Raw genomic sequence first — 15,243 nt, 5'->3', positions numbered from 1 at the left:
GGAAAGTAAAAAAAAAAAAAAAAAAAAGTGTCCAATCCAATATCTGCAAGACAGAACTTGGGTTCCATGGCAGCACTACGGCAAGGCATGAACACCTGAAGACGGATCATCGTCTAGGTAAGCTAAGCTAACATTAGCGCAAACAGAGTGCTAACTTATTAGCTACATTTTTTCTGTGCATCTCTGCAACCTCTACCCCATCTGAGCGAAATGTCTCAGCTGACAGGAACATCTGCTCTAAAAAGAGAAGTTTCTGCAAAACATGTAGGAATGCTAACTTTCCTGCTACTAGCCAGATCATCATACAGTTTGTAGTCATATAGAGAGTGAGTTTAGTCAGTGAGACCAAAACCTTATGTGAAACATGGTTCCTTTTTTTCAAAATTCCAACCTCATTTGTTTCAAGTCTTGTTCTAAGGCCAGAAATAAATGAAGGTTTAACTTAACTTCATTTTTAGTTAGCATACACCGTAAAGACTTCAAATTTAAAGCCAATACTGGTTAAGATGTGTTTAACATCCAGTTTATGCATAATCTGATTAGTCGACTAAAATAATTTTTTGTGTCAGCCCTAGTTTGTCATGTTTAGGAGTATCACTCTTAGTTTTTGTTTTGGCTTTGAAGGTCAGATTTTTTTATTTTATTTTTATACCAGACAGCAGTGGATGCAGTTTGTTTTTCACAAAGAGAAGCTCAGCTATGTGGAGCTTTTCTTTGCTCACGCTGCTCCATGTAGGACAATTTCATTACCAACATTTACCACAATGGTGAATCGTCACAAAGGTGCTTAGAGATGTAAAGCTGAATTAATTCATAGATATCAGCTGGAAAATGTACTCATCAAAACTATCAAATCCATTTTCCTTTTAAGGTTTTCTCCTACAAAAAAAATGCTTACAGGTAGTTTCAATGTAAAAATGTGTATCTTTGTTGTGTTTTTATTGACATTTTGATAAATTCATCAACAATGTAAATTTAATCAAGTTTAAAACTGGTAAATCAATTTTAAAATTGATTACATTTATTTTCAGTGATAAAGTTTTAAATCAAAAATAAATTAATCCTATTATAACTGACTATCAGCTTAATAAAACTGTTAGTAGAGGCATATTTCAATTCGTTTCTACAAACCATTTCACGCTGCAGGGTGACACATGAAACCAACAGTAATCCTACAGAAGGATTTCAGTTCCTGTCAGTTCCTGTTAACACGCTGTGGTGCAGCAGCCTTTATTCAAGCCCACAAACCTCTCTCTACATGACTGAAACCTCAGTATCGCTGTTGCAAAAAATATACATACCCTTGCATTTTGTATTCTTGCCTCATCTCTCAGCTCTGTGGAGAGCCACAGCAGTTTACCATACTCCGAATAAAGAAACGTAAACCTGTAAACATTTGAGCACTAACTGAACTTTGAGGAAGTCCTCATAACACAGCTGGAGAAGAAAAGCTTAAACTGAACAGAGCTCTGAAAAATCACTGTATATCTTCTGCGTGCTGCGCTGACAATGTTTACAGCTGGAAGTAAACTGACTTTTGGAACAAGCGGAGCTCCTCACTGTCATGTCAGGGACACCTTATTAACAGTGTAAACAGCTGCAGAGGAGAAGGCTGTCCTTAGCTAAAGATGGATGCGGTAGGTAACCTTACACCAGGTAGACACAACTGCTGGAGGAAAATCGCAGATCACAACATGCAGACAGGGGAAAAAAGCTAGAAAAATTTAAATATATTATAAAAAAAATCTTTAAGACCAACACATTATAAAAGTATCATTTTTTGTTATGGTGTGTTTGGAAAATGTTCCCAAAGTTGGGACATTGTCTTCAGGGGGTTTCTTTATTTGTGGGTCATTATCTGGTTGTGTCTTCTCAGATATCACATTCTTTTGTGTTAAAGAAAACTGAAACCGATCTATCCCAACCCATACAAGGAAACACTTTTCTCTAACTGATGGACTCCCATGGAAAAAAAGGAGAGAAATGCGTATGGAGACTTTGATAATTAAAACAATCTGAGTTAGACCAACATAAAAGGGGGGGGGGGGTCTCTTCTTCCATCTATATCCCCACACTTCACATCCCAATTCCCACCGTTTTCACTGGCAATTTAAAGTCCCACTCCGATCATCTTTGGATCTATTTTTAAAGTGTTCCCAGTGGTCTTTTGATTATGATCATGCAGTTTTTAGCCCAAATCAAAATCATTTTCTAAGACATAGTTTCTGCAAAGCTGCAGTAGTTCATTAGGAATTTGTCTCCGCGTTGTGGGTGAGACTGTTGGCATGGAGTAAACCCGTTCCCAATGTCACCTACATTTATACGCTCTCCCACGAGCTTCCTCCCCTTCACACCTCTAATCCAACATTAGCGGAGCAACAAAAACGTCCTGGAATATTAGAGCTATGCAATCTTAAGCTACATTCTCACTGCCATTGGAAAAGCGTGTTTAAGCAACTTTTGGTGGAAATGTAACACCATACATTTGCACCACTTTGACATTTCACACCAAGCCTTTTTTAACTGTAGGTTCCAAGCATCAGGAAGTGACTATCCTGTGTGAACATCCTATACGTGAATCCAACAGTTTTGAGTCAGGTATCAGCTCAGGTGAGGAAAGATGTACACAGATCTAGTCATCTACAAGTGGATGCATCAAAATGGAGTGGATCAGGGAGCTTGTGGCCCCCCCACTGTATTTTCTACGTCAGAGATCCGGGTTTTTTTTATTGCATTTTTTTTGTCTGCTCCTAATTCCCAACGATTTCAATAAAGAAATGCGCAATTTTAAAAATATATGTCAATCATCATAACAATACTGCAACAAGAGCACGTTTAAAACACCCCCCCCCAAAAAATGCTTGAACTTTACGCGCCAAACCAAATCTGATGCCTGCGCTGTCATGGCCCTGCATTTGTGTGTGAATTGACTGAGCTGAATCAGTAAACACCAGTTTGAATGCAAAGTAGTCATTAACAGAAGAGCCGCACCCAGATCTCCTCTCCCTCCTCCTCCTTCACCCCAGCGTGGAGCAGGATAAACTTTCCTCCGCAGACGCACGGACAGCCCCGCAGAAAAACGAGCGCAAGGCTTGTGAAATGTGTTTCCATGAGGCTGACAGGAACACATCTGCATAAGTGTCTATCATCCGTTTCCACAAATGCAAACGTCATGGGTTCTGGACCACAACAGGAAAAGCATCAGATTTTGGAGCTCTTTTGCTGCATCTGTACTCAAAACACACTGGAAATTATTTCATTTATTCCAAGAGGAAGTGCAACTAGATTGTGTTTGGATTTAGCTTCCAAGTTTTAGTCACAATGATATAAAAAATAAATAAAAACTTCCTCTACAAAAGAATTCCACAGATCTGTGCAGAGATTTCTCGATCATGTCCAGGCTTGAAGACCTGCTGCGTGTATTTCCCGCGCCAGCCTGTTCATTAGGATGCTCATGTTGAACTGATTGCATTGACTCCTACTTTGAGCAACAATCCATGTGACTCCAGCACTGTGGATCGTGATCTGAGGCAGTTTCATTCTCAGAAACATCAGAGGAACCATGTCTGTGGAAAATGTGGGCGCATGCTGACTGAAATGTCACAATGAGTAGTGGAAAAAAATAAGAAAAAAAATGTATGCTGACTGGTTGTTCCAACGACAAAGACAAAAAATGCTGATTTTGTTTAAAAATAAACTATTTTGCCCTTTTGTTGCACTTTTAACTGAGTGGGATTGACCCAATCAGATTACAAAGGATCTAGCTAACAAAAACAAAAGGTAAAGCACAACTTGTAACCATTTTAAAGATATTTCAGCGCCAATAAAAAACTTCAGGTGACTTGACCCTTAATGACATTGAAAAAAAATTGAAAGTGGATCAAAATATTAAAAATGTATATCAAGAATTGGTGGGAAATGAATGTAAACTCACCTTACAGTCTTTTCAGAGAAAAGAAAGTAAATATCCGGTGCAACTTTCACACCTGAGTCCGGGAGTAGAGATACAAGAAAAGGAGGAGAAAATACACACAAAAAAGACACGACCCTTCTTCCCGAGAAATTCACTCAAAGTTTGTCTTTTCTTTAAAGTAAAAAAGAAAAAAACTCGCAGCCAAAATCCTCCTTCACCTGAGCTGGGACTTGTTCTTCTTCCTGTTACCTGTATCCGTCCGCACAGGAGTTGCGTGCTGGGTGCGGCAGGCTCGCGCCCTTTCTGCACTAGTTCTTCTACCGGCTGCTTCTCGCAGAGAATTGAGTTGTAAAAGCCTTGGTATGCCCTCCCCACCAACCTGAGTCAGGGCCCGCCCCCAGATGCCCCCTATTGGCTGAAGGAAGTAGAGGACGAGCCAAACAGCGCGGCGAGAGGTGTGATTGACAGAGAGGCAGAGCAGGCTGGGGTTCTGTGAATGACCATGGTGGTGAGGATCAAGGTCGGTCCGAGGTTAGATCTGTTGTTCACTGAGCTGAACTACAGGAATGTCAAGGAAAAAAAAACAAAGCTAGACAAATACACTATTATAATAGACATAAAAACGTACATCTGGTGCACTTCCATCCTTTAAACTTTACAAGTAAGCCATCAATGCATATCCATATTATGTGTGTGTCTTCAGTAAGTAATAGGAGTTTTAATGGTGATACAAATGATAAAGAGTTCATTTTCAAGTCAAACTGTTTCATTTACTTGTTAGTGTTTGTATATTAACAATTAATCCACGAATTGACTTATACCATTGTAAGATTGTTTCAAACTAAAATACATAGATCATAATCAGAATTGGAAGATACAATTGGATTGAAGTATATCATCTATCTTCCTAGCCGTTTGTCCCTTTTGGGGTAACGGGAGTGCCAGAGCCCAACCCGGCTACTGATGGGCGAAAGCAGGATACACCCTGGACAGGTTGCCAGTCTGTCAACGGGCCACATTCACACACCCATTCACTCCTAGGGACAATTTAGAGTAACCAATGAATATGAAGCATGTTTTTGGATGGCGGGAGAGTCCCTAGAGAAGACCTGGGCACAGAGAGATACAAACTCCACTCAGAAAGGTCCCCCGATGGTGTTCTGTTTCAGGTCCCCCAGCTGGGACCTGAACCGGGGCCTTCTTGCTGTGATGCAAGAGTGCTAACCACCATACAGGTATAGTAGATTTATTTAAATATAATGTTAAAACGACCAACAGCAAATGATGATCAAGCCATCATTACACTCCGATGTGTGGAAACACTCAGGCCAAATCAGAATTCTTCTCCTACCTCTAGTTGTAGTCCTGGGCGTTGTGTCCGAAATTGTTTTTTAAGGGCTACCCAAAGGGACTAATGACTTTGTATCCCTCCGCCACAAGAGTGATCCAGGTCGCACTGATCAGAGGAGAAACGTTTGTCTTAACGTGGGTGTGCTCTGAAGGAAAGAAGTTGGAAAGAAGAATGTAATCAATGACTTTGTTTTAGCATGACTTTTTAAAGTTATAAAACCAATGTTGTTATGAATTTTCCGAACTCTGGCAGCTACACGCTTATTGCTGACTATTGATGAAGTCATCGAGGGTTAGTAACGTCCAAATTTGAAGACACTATTTTTCATTAACTCTGGACTAAATGTAGGTGTAGGGAAATAATTCTGATGTAACCTTTGAATAAAGTTTTGTTTGTATATTTTTTATGTGGAAAAACAACAGTGGTCTGATCTTTATGAAAGTAAAATGTGAATAGATTTTCCATTAATTCTTGTTTACTTGTTGTACACATTTTATTTAGACTTGATTGTTTTGCAAGTTCACCTGCACTGTTCAGTATTCAGGTATTTATATCTGAGTCACACTGGTTGAAGTTTTGGCTAAAGATTTCCTGGATCCAGTCAATGAATTGGATTGTATCAGATTTTTTAAAACAAACCAACTATAAATCGAATTATCAACTTCAAATTATGAAATGAATAAAAGTGTTGTTAAATGAATCGTTACACCCATAGAATTCTACCAGACAAGCACCAGAACCCCAGTCAAAACCAAACAGAAGGAAACCAAATTTTGTTTCCATGTTTCTCGGACACAATTTCATCATCCAACACCTAAATGAGCATAACTGTACTCCTACTCCTTTAGCATGTGAATTCAAACTATGATGCATTCCAAGAGGATGTAGTTTCTTCGGCATATCCTGGGTTTTCCTCTGGGTCTTTGTCCAGTGGGTCATACCCAAAACACTTCCTCTGAAAGACATCTGGACCGGATACCCAAACCACTCAACTGATCCCGCTAGATGTAGAGTAGTGGTTGTATTCCAAACTCCTTCCAGGTGAGCATTCTCCTCTCTCTCAGCTTCTCTGCATAGGAAATGCATTTTGACTGCTGGTATCTGGGAGATTGGTTTTTCTGTCATGACCCAAAGTTCATAAAAATGGAGAAGTATTGGATTGAAGATCAAAGGGTATGTTGAGAGCTTTGCTTTTTGACTCAGCTCTTCACAGCGACGGATCAATACAACTACTGCATAACAGACTCCATTGATCTTCCTTCGCTCGTCAACAAGATCCCAAGATACCTAAACTTTTCCACCCAAACACATGCAAAAAAGCAGAGATTAAATCTTGTTGTGTGCAAATCACAGAGACCCTCCCGCCCTGGCTGTGCCCTGCTGGAGTCCAACATGCACCAGGACCATGTCTGACCTACTACTAGTTATGTGGACCAACCTCCTTCTTTGGTCATGCAGAGACGGTAACCACAGGTTCCCACGGCAAGCGTCGTGGGAGCGGTCTAGCTACGGCAGATGTCTCCCATTGACTACTGGATGGCTGCAGCCACAGGCTCTGCTGTTGACCTTGCGAAACTCTGAACTCACAAAGGTTCATGTGAAAGCCTGCCATTTAATGTGATTTAGGTCATTGATTGCCCCAACTTCACAAAAAGTGCTGCGACTGAGCTCTGGCGAAAATTTCAACTCAACAAAACAGTTCCGTAGCGGCGGAGAGGCCAGAATGCAGAGGTCAGATATTATCATATGCAGTGGAGGTTCCTCTCACACTGTAAAGTTACGTAAAGACTCCGGCAGTCGCACCTGAGCTGTGACACTTGCCATGGTACCCGGGGTAAGGCTCTCTGTACGCCATACTCAGAGCATCCTCCACAAGACACCACAGGGAATGTGATCAGACATTTTACTCAGTTTGCCAGCTTACAGCTTATCCCTTTTCACTGATTTGGTGGTTTCGTTTGGCAGAACCTTGTATTTTTACAAGAGAAACTGGGGAGACCCAGGCCACGGGTCTTGTCTAGGGACTCATTGCACACCCAGGGAATTGAAATCTGATTTCCTGCATGCCAGATTAACCAATTGAGCTATCCAGACTTCTCCAAATCCACAAAATAACTGGTCCACTGTTCCATGACCAGGATGTTAACCAATCTGAGGACAAATAACAACAGTTCACCTCAATACTTGTAATGTAATCCTGGTTGTCAACGACGTAGGTCAAATATTTCCTTAAGGTTTTCAGTGTAGCTGCTATTTTGGTCCACTCCCCAATGCAGATCTCCTTAAGAGCTGTGATGTTTTAGGGGCTGTTGCTGGGCAACTCTCTCTACAGACTCTCTATTGGATTAAGATCCAGAGACAGGCTAGGCCACTCTACATCTTTGAAATACTTTTTTTCCTTTGTATTTGTAATTATCCAGCCATGTTTCCTCCTCAAGGCTCTCATTGATGGAAAGAGGTAACCGCCAGTATTTTACGATGTGTGATTCCATTCATCTCTTTCCTGGAAAGCAGCCCCAAACCATGATGTTTCCACTCCCATGCTTCACAGTGGGTATGGTGTTCTTGGGATCAAACTCAGCATTCTTCCTCCTCCGAACACAGCGAGAGGCATTTATACAAAAGAGTTCCATATTGGTCTCTGCCTTCTAAGACAAGAGTGATTCAGGTCACAAATGAAAATGATCGGGTCCAAGTCAGAACTCTAGGCCTCAAGGGCAGCCGTGTCTGCCTCATTTCCAGATATCCAAGCCCTACTCATGACAGATTACCTGGTTGAGGTGAGTCCAGCCAATTAGAACATACCAGAGCAGGGTATGTTGGAAATCATGCAGGAATGCAGCCCTCGAGGCCTGGAGTTGCCTATCCCTGGTCCTAGTAAAAAATCAAAAGGTACTAAACAAGACAAAAAATGAGCCCTTCTGAGCTTCCTTCTATAATAATACAGATATTAACAGGGTGGGAGATCACCAACAAAAGCTTGATTTATACAGAGAGGAGAAATAAGAGGTCAAATATATAATTAATTTAAATATAATAGGTGTGTTCAAACTGTGACTCATGAATTGCTTTCCTTCAGTTAATGACTCTTACAACAGACATAGCTTGAATGACAAATACCACCTTAACATTTTGGCTTTCAACTGAAGCTTTGATACTGTCAGATCTACTATCTGCCTGTGAGTTCTTAGAACGGATGCTAAAATGAATGCCATGCAAAGATGTAAAAGATAAACATTAACCGAGCAATTTAAACCAGTTAACTTTTAACTTTTATTGTAAAATACCAACTTTGCCTTTGAATAGGAATAATCATGTACACTTAATCAGAAAAGCCTCTTGAATGAGGCTAAAATCATAGTCCAGGTGATTTTTTGATAAACTTTTTGCTTTGGGACTACACTGGATGAATGAGAGTCTTCACATTTAATAAAGATTCTGAATAAAACCAAATTATTCTGTTCTTCAACTTGTTCCTGCGGGTGAAGTTGAGCTGTTTGCAGATGAGAAAACTGCAAACCACACAAAATGAAAACACGAGAAGTCAAACAAAAGATAAGAAAGAAAGCAACAACAGGAAGAGATGGAGAGACAGCAAATGTCCTCTTTCATAAAATGTTCTTTTGTATGTCAATTCCAAAAAGGCTTTTTTGATTCAAGTCAGGTTGTCTGTAAATGTGTAGAAGTTCTGGTTTCCTATGGTTTCATTGGGCCCTCCAGTTCACAGACAGCATCCAGACGGTTGCCCTGAGGCAGCAATAGTGGTTGTTAAGGTAACAAAGATCTCGATCTCCCTTCATGTGCTTCACTTTAATTTGATACTAAATATTATGTCTAGACAAACACTTGATATCCGCGGACAATATAGACAAGGCCAAGGTGACCAATAGGCACAGACCATGAATATTACATTTATTCTCACAATTTGATATTCTTACAACAATCATTTTGTCTTAGAGCAAATTTTTATGTCAGTAAGCATCAAGAAATAGAAAGTAAATCGAGAATTATTTGTCCAGTTGGTGGATTAAATCAATACGAAGCAAAACTGCAATAAAGGAAAAGGATCATCCTAATACTGTAAAAGTTTTTTATTATTATTAATTTGTGGCTTTGAACTGAAGGACCTGATCCCAGCCGTTCAACTGAAAGAAAAATAAATGTTTATCTTTCCAAACCCTAAAATACAAGCTACTGGCAATTTGAAATGACCAATTATTCACTTAAATGCATTGAGACATTGATTCAAAGGGTTCTTGGCTTTGGAGAACTCTGAAAAAGAACAAAAACTGCTCCCACACTGCCTTAGGCAAAGCGGATTCAATTAAAATTAAATGTGTGAACATTTCAGGCTCCCGACTTCAAAACGCTTGCGTTCATGTCTAGCTAAGCATGTTGAACTTTGACCCATCTTGAATTTGGTAGTGACAAATGGATGACATCCCGTTTAATTGACTTTAATTAAGTGCCAGGAAATTGAAATTAATATTTACATTTATTTGCAAGATTTGCATCACTTTGACATTTCGCACTAAGACTTTTCCAACTGTAGGTGGTGGACATGTGCTAGAAACAGTAGAAAAAGAAGAAGAAGAAGCCCATCCCTGCTTGTCTAGTGTGAAAAATATGAGCAAACGTGCATTCAAGAACTCACATTTGGTGTGTTTTTGAAAGTGTGTTACATCCGATGTGTCTCTAGCTCGACATTTCTAAACCACTGAATTTTTGTCAACACGTCAAGCAATTATTTTTAATCTTTTAGGCCGTTTTTTTTCCTCTTCTTTTTGTTACACATTTGTTCCCCTGAACTTTGAAATGAAACAGTGAAACAACAGTTGTTTTGAGTCGTTTGCAACACTATGACTGAAAGAATGTCCCTGCCTCCAGAGAACACAGCCTCCACTTTCCATTCCTGCAAGTTCCAGGAAACAAGCTCAACATTTTTGACAATGTAAAACCACTTTTCCCAAAAATGTTGGTGTAGTGTCACTCAGTTGTTGCACCGAGGTATTAGTTTTCAGATCCTAACCTTTTATCACCAGAGGATGAAAAGCCAAAACCTGTATTTCACAAGTATTAGGTGATATTTGTTGTAAGGTTTCATGCATTTCTGGACATATTTGATGGTAGAAATTTAAGTATGCTTTTAGAGCCCCTCAAAAGTTAACCCTTTATCACCAGAGCTTGTGTTTATGTTCTTTGATTTACTGTAAATTTTCAATGGTTCATGGAATCAACATAATTCCAGCTGATTTTTGAAGGAGAAAAGCGGCGCCGCTTTTCTCCTTCAAAAATCAGCTGGAATTATGTTCAGCTGGAATTATGTTGATCACATCAAAAACCGAAAAGTTACAGTATGTTAAAGATTTTATATTTTAGCGTCACCAGTTAATCATTTCCCAGTTGACAACTTTCTGTATTCCCTTAATTTATTTTTCTTAGTAAAAAAAAACTAACTTTTCTCTATTTGTTTGACTTTTTTATGGCACTATTTTCCCTCCATACCAGTGGCGGAGCGACACAGGGGCAAAGGGGGTCAGCTTCTCATCACCCTTCATATGCTCCCCCAATTTTTGAGTCAATATTAATTTATTATGTTTTATCCATTTTTTGTGGGATGTTCTGTGCATTTTTTTTGGGTGTTGTTTCCTCCATTCTCTGTGTTTGGATTAAAGTTAATCACTTCCTGTCAACGATTTTACAACATTTTCAAACTTTTATAAACTTTGAACAAATCCTAAATAATAAAAAACAGCACATATGTTTTCTATCGACAATTAACAAAACATTTGGAGCGTAGTTGTTGTTTTAAAGTTGGATCTTCAGTTACTTTAAAGACCAAACAAAAGGAAGTCCCGTTATAGAACAGGATGGAGGAAAAGGAAAGGTTGTTCACACATCAACAGAGCAACAGCCGTTGTTGCTCATTAGAAGTGTACGCGCTTTAGAGCAGACGGCGTTGAAACGCTGAAGACAGAAGAAGAAGGTGAGGTCAGCAAATGTCAGCCAGATGGCTTCCTGCAAGCAGCATGCAACAAAAAGCTGACTGTGAATGTAAGGAGCGGTTTGTGTTTCTGGCAGAACCATCTAGGATCGTTGTGTAATATGCTCAAATTGTGACCCTTTTTACTTTTCTGCATCTGCAAATCACGCCCCGAGGGACTTGTTGTCAATTCTTGGGAGGGTCTCCGTGTGTCAGTGATTCCATCCCTGACTAATAGTTGGAGAACCTTGGAATTTGTGTCCTCTCCAGCCAAATACTTCCTTTAATGGGTGCATTAAACACATGTGTGTTGTTTACAAGCAAGCCATGGATGGGTGTTGCGCTTCTTGACGGTAAAGCATCCAAGCATGGATTCATCTAACACAGAACATGTGTGTAAGTCAATCTGATGTCATTATGAGGGCGGGACTTTCTGTGTCTGAACTGTCGTGTCAGTGCGGCTCAGCTTTTCCCCTCTTGTGTTAGTCCTAATGATTTAATATAACTTTAAATGATCCCATAATTGGGAAATCGATTGCTACAAATGCTAAAATAAAACCAACAGAAAAGAATAAAATCAAGGGATAAACAAAAACAGTAAACTACAGTTAATGACACAGTGTTAGCTCTCTGATTTCAACTCTGAGGTGTCATAAGTCTTTATAAAATCCCCTCTAAAGCACAGTTTTGTTTCTTGTAAGCTTTTATTGTGTAATACGACAATTTCTCAGCTCTTCTGGAAATGTGTCATTTGTACATTAGAACCTTATGGTGTGAGCTAACGCCTGTTTGTCAGCCCCCTTACATCAATGTCCTCTGAAAGGCTGGGTCGCTTCCTTCAAGGTTAGATTGACTAAACATGTGTGTGCAGTAGCAGTAGTAGGGGTACATGTTTTTTTAAATAAATAAACCAATAAGCAAACTGTTGCTGAGTGGATTTAGCAGACAAAAGGTCTAAATTAATTGAACAATGACCTATAATAACATTTTAATTACATTTAAGACAAAAGTGTCCACAATTCAAAGGCAAATTCTTAACGAGTTCCTCCCTCTTTGCAGAAACTCCTTCTTTTTTTTTTTTTTTTTTGATAAAAATAACAATTATAACAAAGATCCAACTCCGTTGTTTGGAGACAAGTTTTTGAAAGCTTTTTTTTACATTAAATGAACCCCTTTTTCCTCCAAATATTACTTATAATACACGTAAAGTTTGGTTTAGTTGTCATGTTTCTGCTCCGCCTCCACCTTTCAGCAGTGACTCACCTGCTGCAGGTGATTAGACATTGTCCTCTCCTCCTGGCGTGCTGTTAAACCTGTTTGCCTTCCTTATGCTGGTGCCGGTTGCTCATTTGTTCTCTGCATAAACCTGCATCTGTAAACCCAGCAGACCTGGTTTTCTAATTGATGCTGTCAAGTTGTATTGATTCTTCTCTCCGCCCAAACCTGTGTTGAATTTGTCACAAAGCTGCACTCCAAAAAGCCTTCCTTACCTTGTGTGGATTCCTATCCTGTCTCATTGTATCCAATGTGAGTCTCAGTTTTGAAATGAACGAATAAACTTGCTGCATTCGGAGCTTTTGCCTCAATCTAAATGTTACTCAAGAGTTTGGGTTTGGTTAAGTGTACAGAGATGGGTACAAGTCTCACTCTGGAGCCACAAACAGGGAGGACAGAGGAGATGCTGCTTTCCAGAGAGATGTGTGACCCCTCCATGCTTAAGCTTTACTCTCCACATCCAGAATACTGACACTTTTGTCCACACTAGTATGTCAGCAGCACAGTGGCTGAGAAGTAGTCCACCACACTCAAATGTGTTGAAAATGATACCGGGTCAAACTTTACCCAATGGGCTTGGATTTGGTTGTGACCAGTAATTTATGGGAGTGAAAATTCCTCATGGAGGAAAAACTAATAATTGTGGTTTTATACATATTTTATGAAAGTAAAGCTGTGAAAGAATAAAAACTGAAGCAAAATTCATTACATTTGCACCGCTTTGACTTTTTGCATCAAACCTCTTCCAACTGTAGGTGGCGACACGCGTTAGTTAACAGTAGAAGAAGAAGCCCCTCCCTGCTTGTCCAGTGTGAACACCATGAGCGTTCAAGAACTTGTGTTTCTTGAGTATGCTTTACATGCCAGGTGCGTCTATAGCATATGTCTCAATGATCAAGTCCTGGGGGGCGGATCCGGCCATCCAGGTGATTATATCCGACCCGCCAAATCATTTTATTTTAGTTATTAATGGATCGATGTCATCTTGTGCTTATTTCTAACTTGTATAATTACAACAGAATATATTTTTACAGAGAGTAAAATACTGAAAGGTATTTAAGGTTTAAGTTGATTTATTCTGGATAATATCCCCGTCTGTGGTTATTCATATGTTAAAAAGTTAATTTTTTTTAAGTTTCAAAAACTCAGTTTTATTGTGTTCAATAAATGTTTGTCCTGTTCGGCCCGCAGCCTGAGGTTGGTTTTGGAATTCGACACCCCTGTTCTATAGCTTAAGACTGTAGGACCAAAACCCTTTAAAGACTCTTAAATTGGGACGTTATGACTCCCTGTTTAATACTAAACATCAAACGCTAAAAGTTTTTCTCTCAGATCTGAAGAATGAAGCTGCACAGAGCAACCTAATGTTTGTCTTTCATCTCACTCAACTTGACAAAGTCTCCACGTGTTTGATCAAGCAGATATGTGAGGAAGTTGCAATCAAAGTTATCTGCCTGTCTATGCATTTAGCTAATCTAAATGCAAAATATTTGAAAGCATTCATTTGGTAGTCAAAGAAGGCAGAGTGCAGGAGTCCCATGGTGTTACTGTGCAGAATGTGGTTACTTTACTCTGAACAGCAGGTTTTTTTGTGAAGAATGTGAATGCTGTCAAACCTCTCTATGGTTTCTCTCTAAGCTGCAGTTGTAGTCAGATCAACGATTCTGTTTCCTCTCTCTTATAGTTTTATATCTCTGATAGATTAAGATCATGACGTATCTTTTTTTTCTACAGCTGCAACCTTTAAAACAGGAAGCTGAAAAAGATTTTTCATGTCTGTATTCAGTAAGTGAATGTTACTTAAGAATCTTTTTCTTATAGATTAACATAACTATTTACATTTTAACCACATTCAGTTCTTTTAATAAGCTGAGGTCCCCTTTTTATTTCTGGAGACTGCTTCTGTTTAATTTAGCAGAAGTTGAAACTTTTGCAAAAGAATGAAGAAGAGCTTGACCTGCAAATGTTTTACTTTTATTTCTTTGAGTTTAACTCTGTCAGAGTTTTTACGATAACTCAAGTACTCTGTTGCAGAGGTTGGCTTCATTTTAACTTGAAGAGATTCGGAGGTCAGTGACCGCCTGCAGATAAGGAAAGTGTGTGGCCTCAATTACTGGTTTTGGATTGTTTTAATTGGACAGATTTTTAGATCTACTTTTGCTGTTATCTTGAGCAAAAGTAGACAGTAGAGAAATTCACAGGCTAAATTCACTCATTAAAGTCCCACTCTGATCACCTATTGATTCACTGTAAAAGCGTTCCAAGTGGTCTTTTGATTATGATTATTTCTGTTTAATTTTCCTTGGACATAGCGGCAGAAGTTCATTAGAAATTCACCTCTCAGTTGTGGAAAAAAAGGCGTAAAATTTGGATAAAGAAATACAATTTTAATAAAAGAAAATAAAAAGATAAATTAAAAAAAGGGGGGGGGGGGATTTTTAATTTTAGTTCTCCATCCAGGAAGGAGCAAAGGGTGGCCAGAGGGGGGTAACTTCCCCTTTACCAATTTTTGAGTTAATAATAGGGTAATTTTTCACAAAGATTAGTAAGTAATCATCAGTACAAGCTTCTTTAAGGATTATAGTACTCCAGAAGATTTTCTGTTTTAATATTGATACTAAGAAAAGTTTGAAATGTTTATTTTTGATCCTCTCATGTCTAACGGGTCCCACTCTGCTCTTCTTACTTGCCACCTTTCCAAAGTCTTCTGCTTCCTAAATC

At 39.2% G+C, this 15,243-nt stretch overlaps 1 protein-coding gene across 3 annotated transcripts in view; it reads right to left on the bottom strand.

Moving 5' to 3' along the window:
* Positions 1-4,337, bottom strand: part of lpar2b (lysophosphatidic acid receptor 2b) — a 20,441-nt gene extending 16,104 nt beyond the window's left edge. For 2 of the 3 annotated variants that reach the window (XM_024259280.2, XM_036213136.1), the window contains exon 1: positions 3,935-4,337. The gene's annotated coding sequence lies outside the window, so the exon portion shown is untranslated. The remainder of the gene's footprint in view (positions 1-3,934) is intronic. The other variant, XM_024259279.2, reaches the window with a different exon arrangement.
* Between the last annotated feature and the right edge of the window lie 10,906 nt (positions 4,338-15,243).

This window comes from Oryzias melastigma, linkage group LG1, assembly GCF_002922805.2.
Source record: "Oryzias melastigma strain HK-1 linkage group LG1, ASM292280v2, whole genome shotgun sequence".
NCBI lineage: Eukaryota > Metazoa > Chordata > Actinopteri > Beloniformes > Adrianichthyidae > Oryzias > Oryzias melastigma.
The sequence above is the reverse complement of the archived record's forward strand: the minus strand, read 5'-3'. Positions and strand labels throughout refer to the sequence as shown.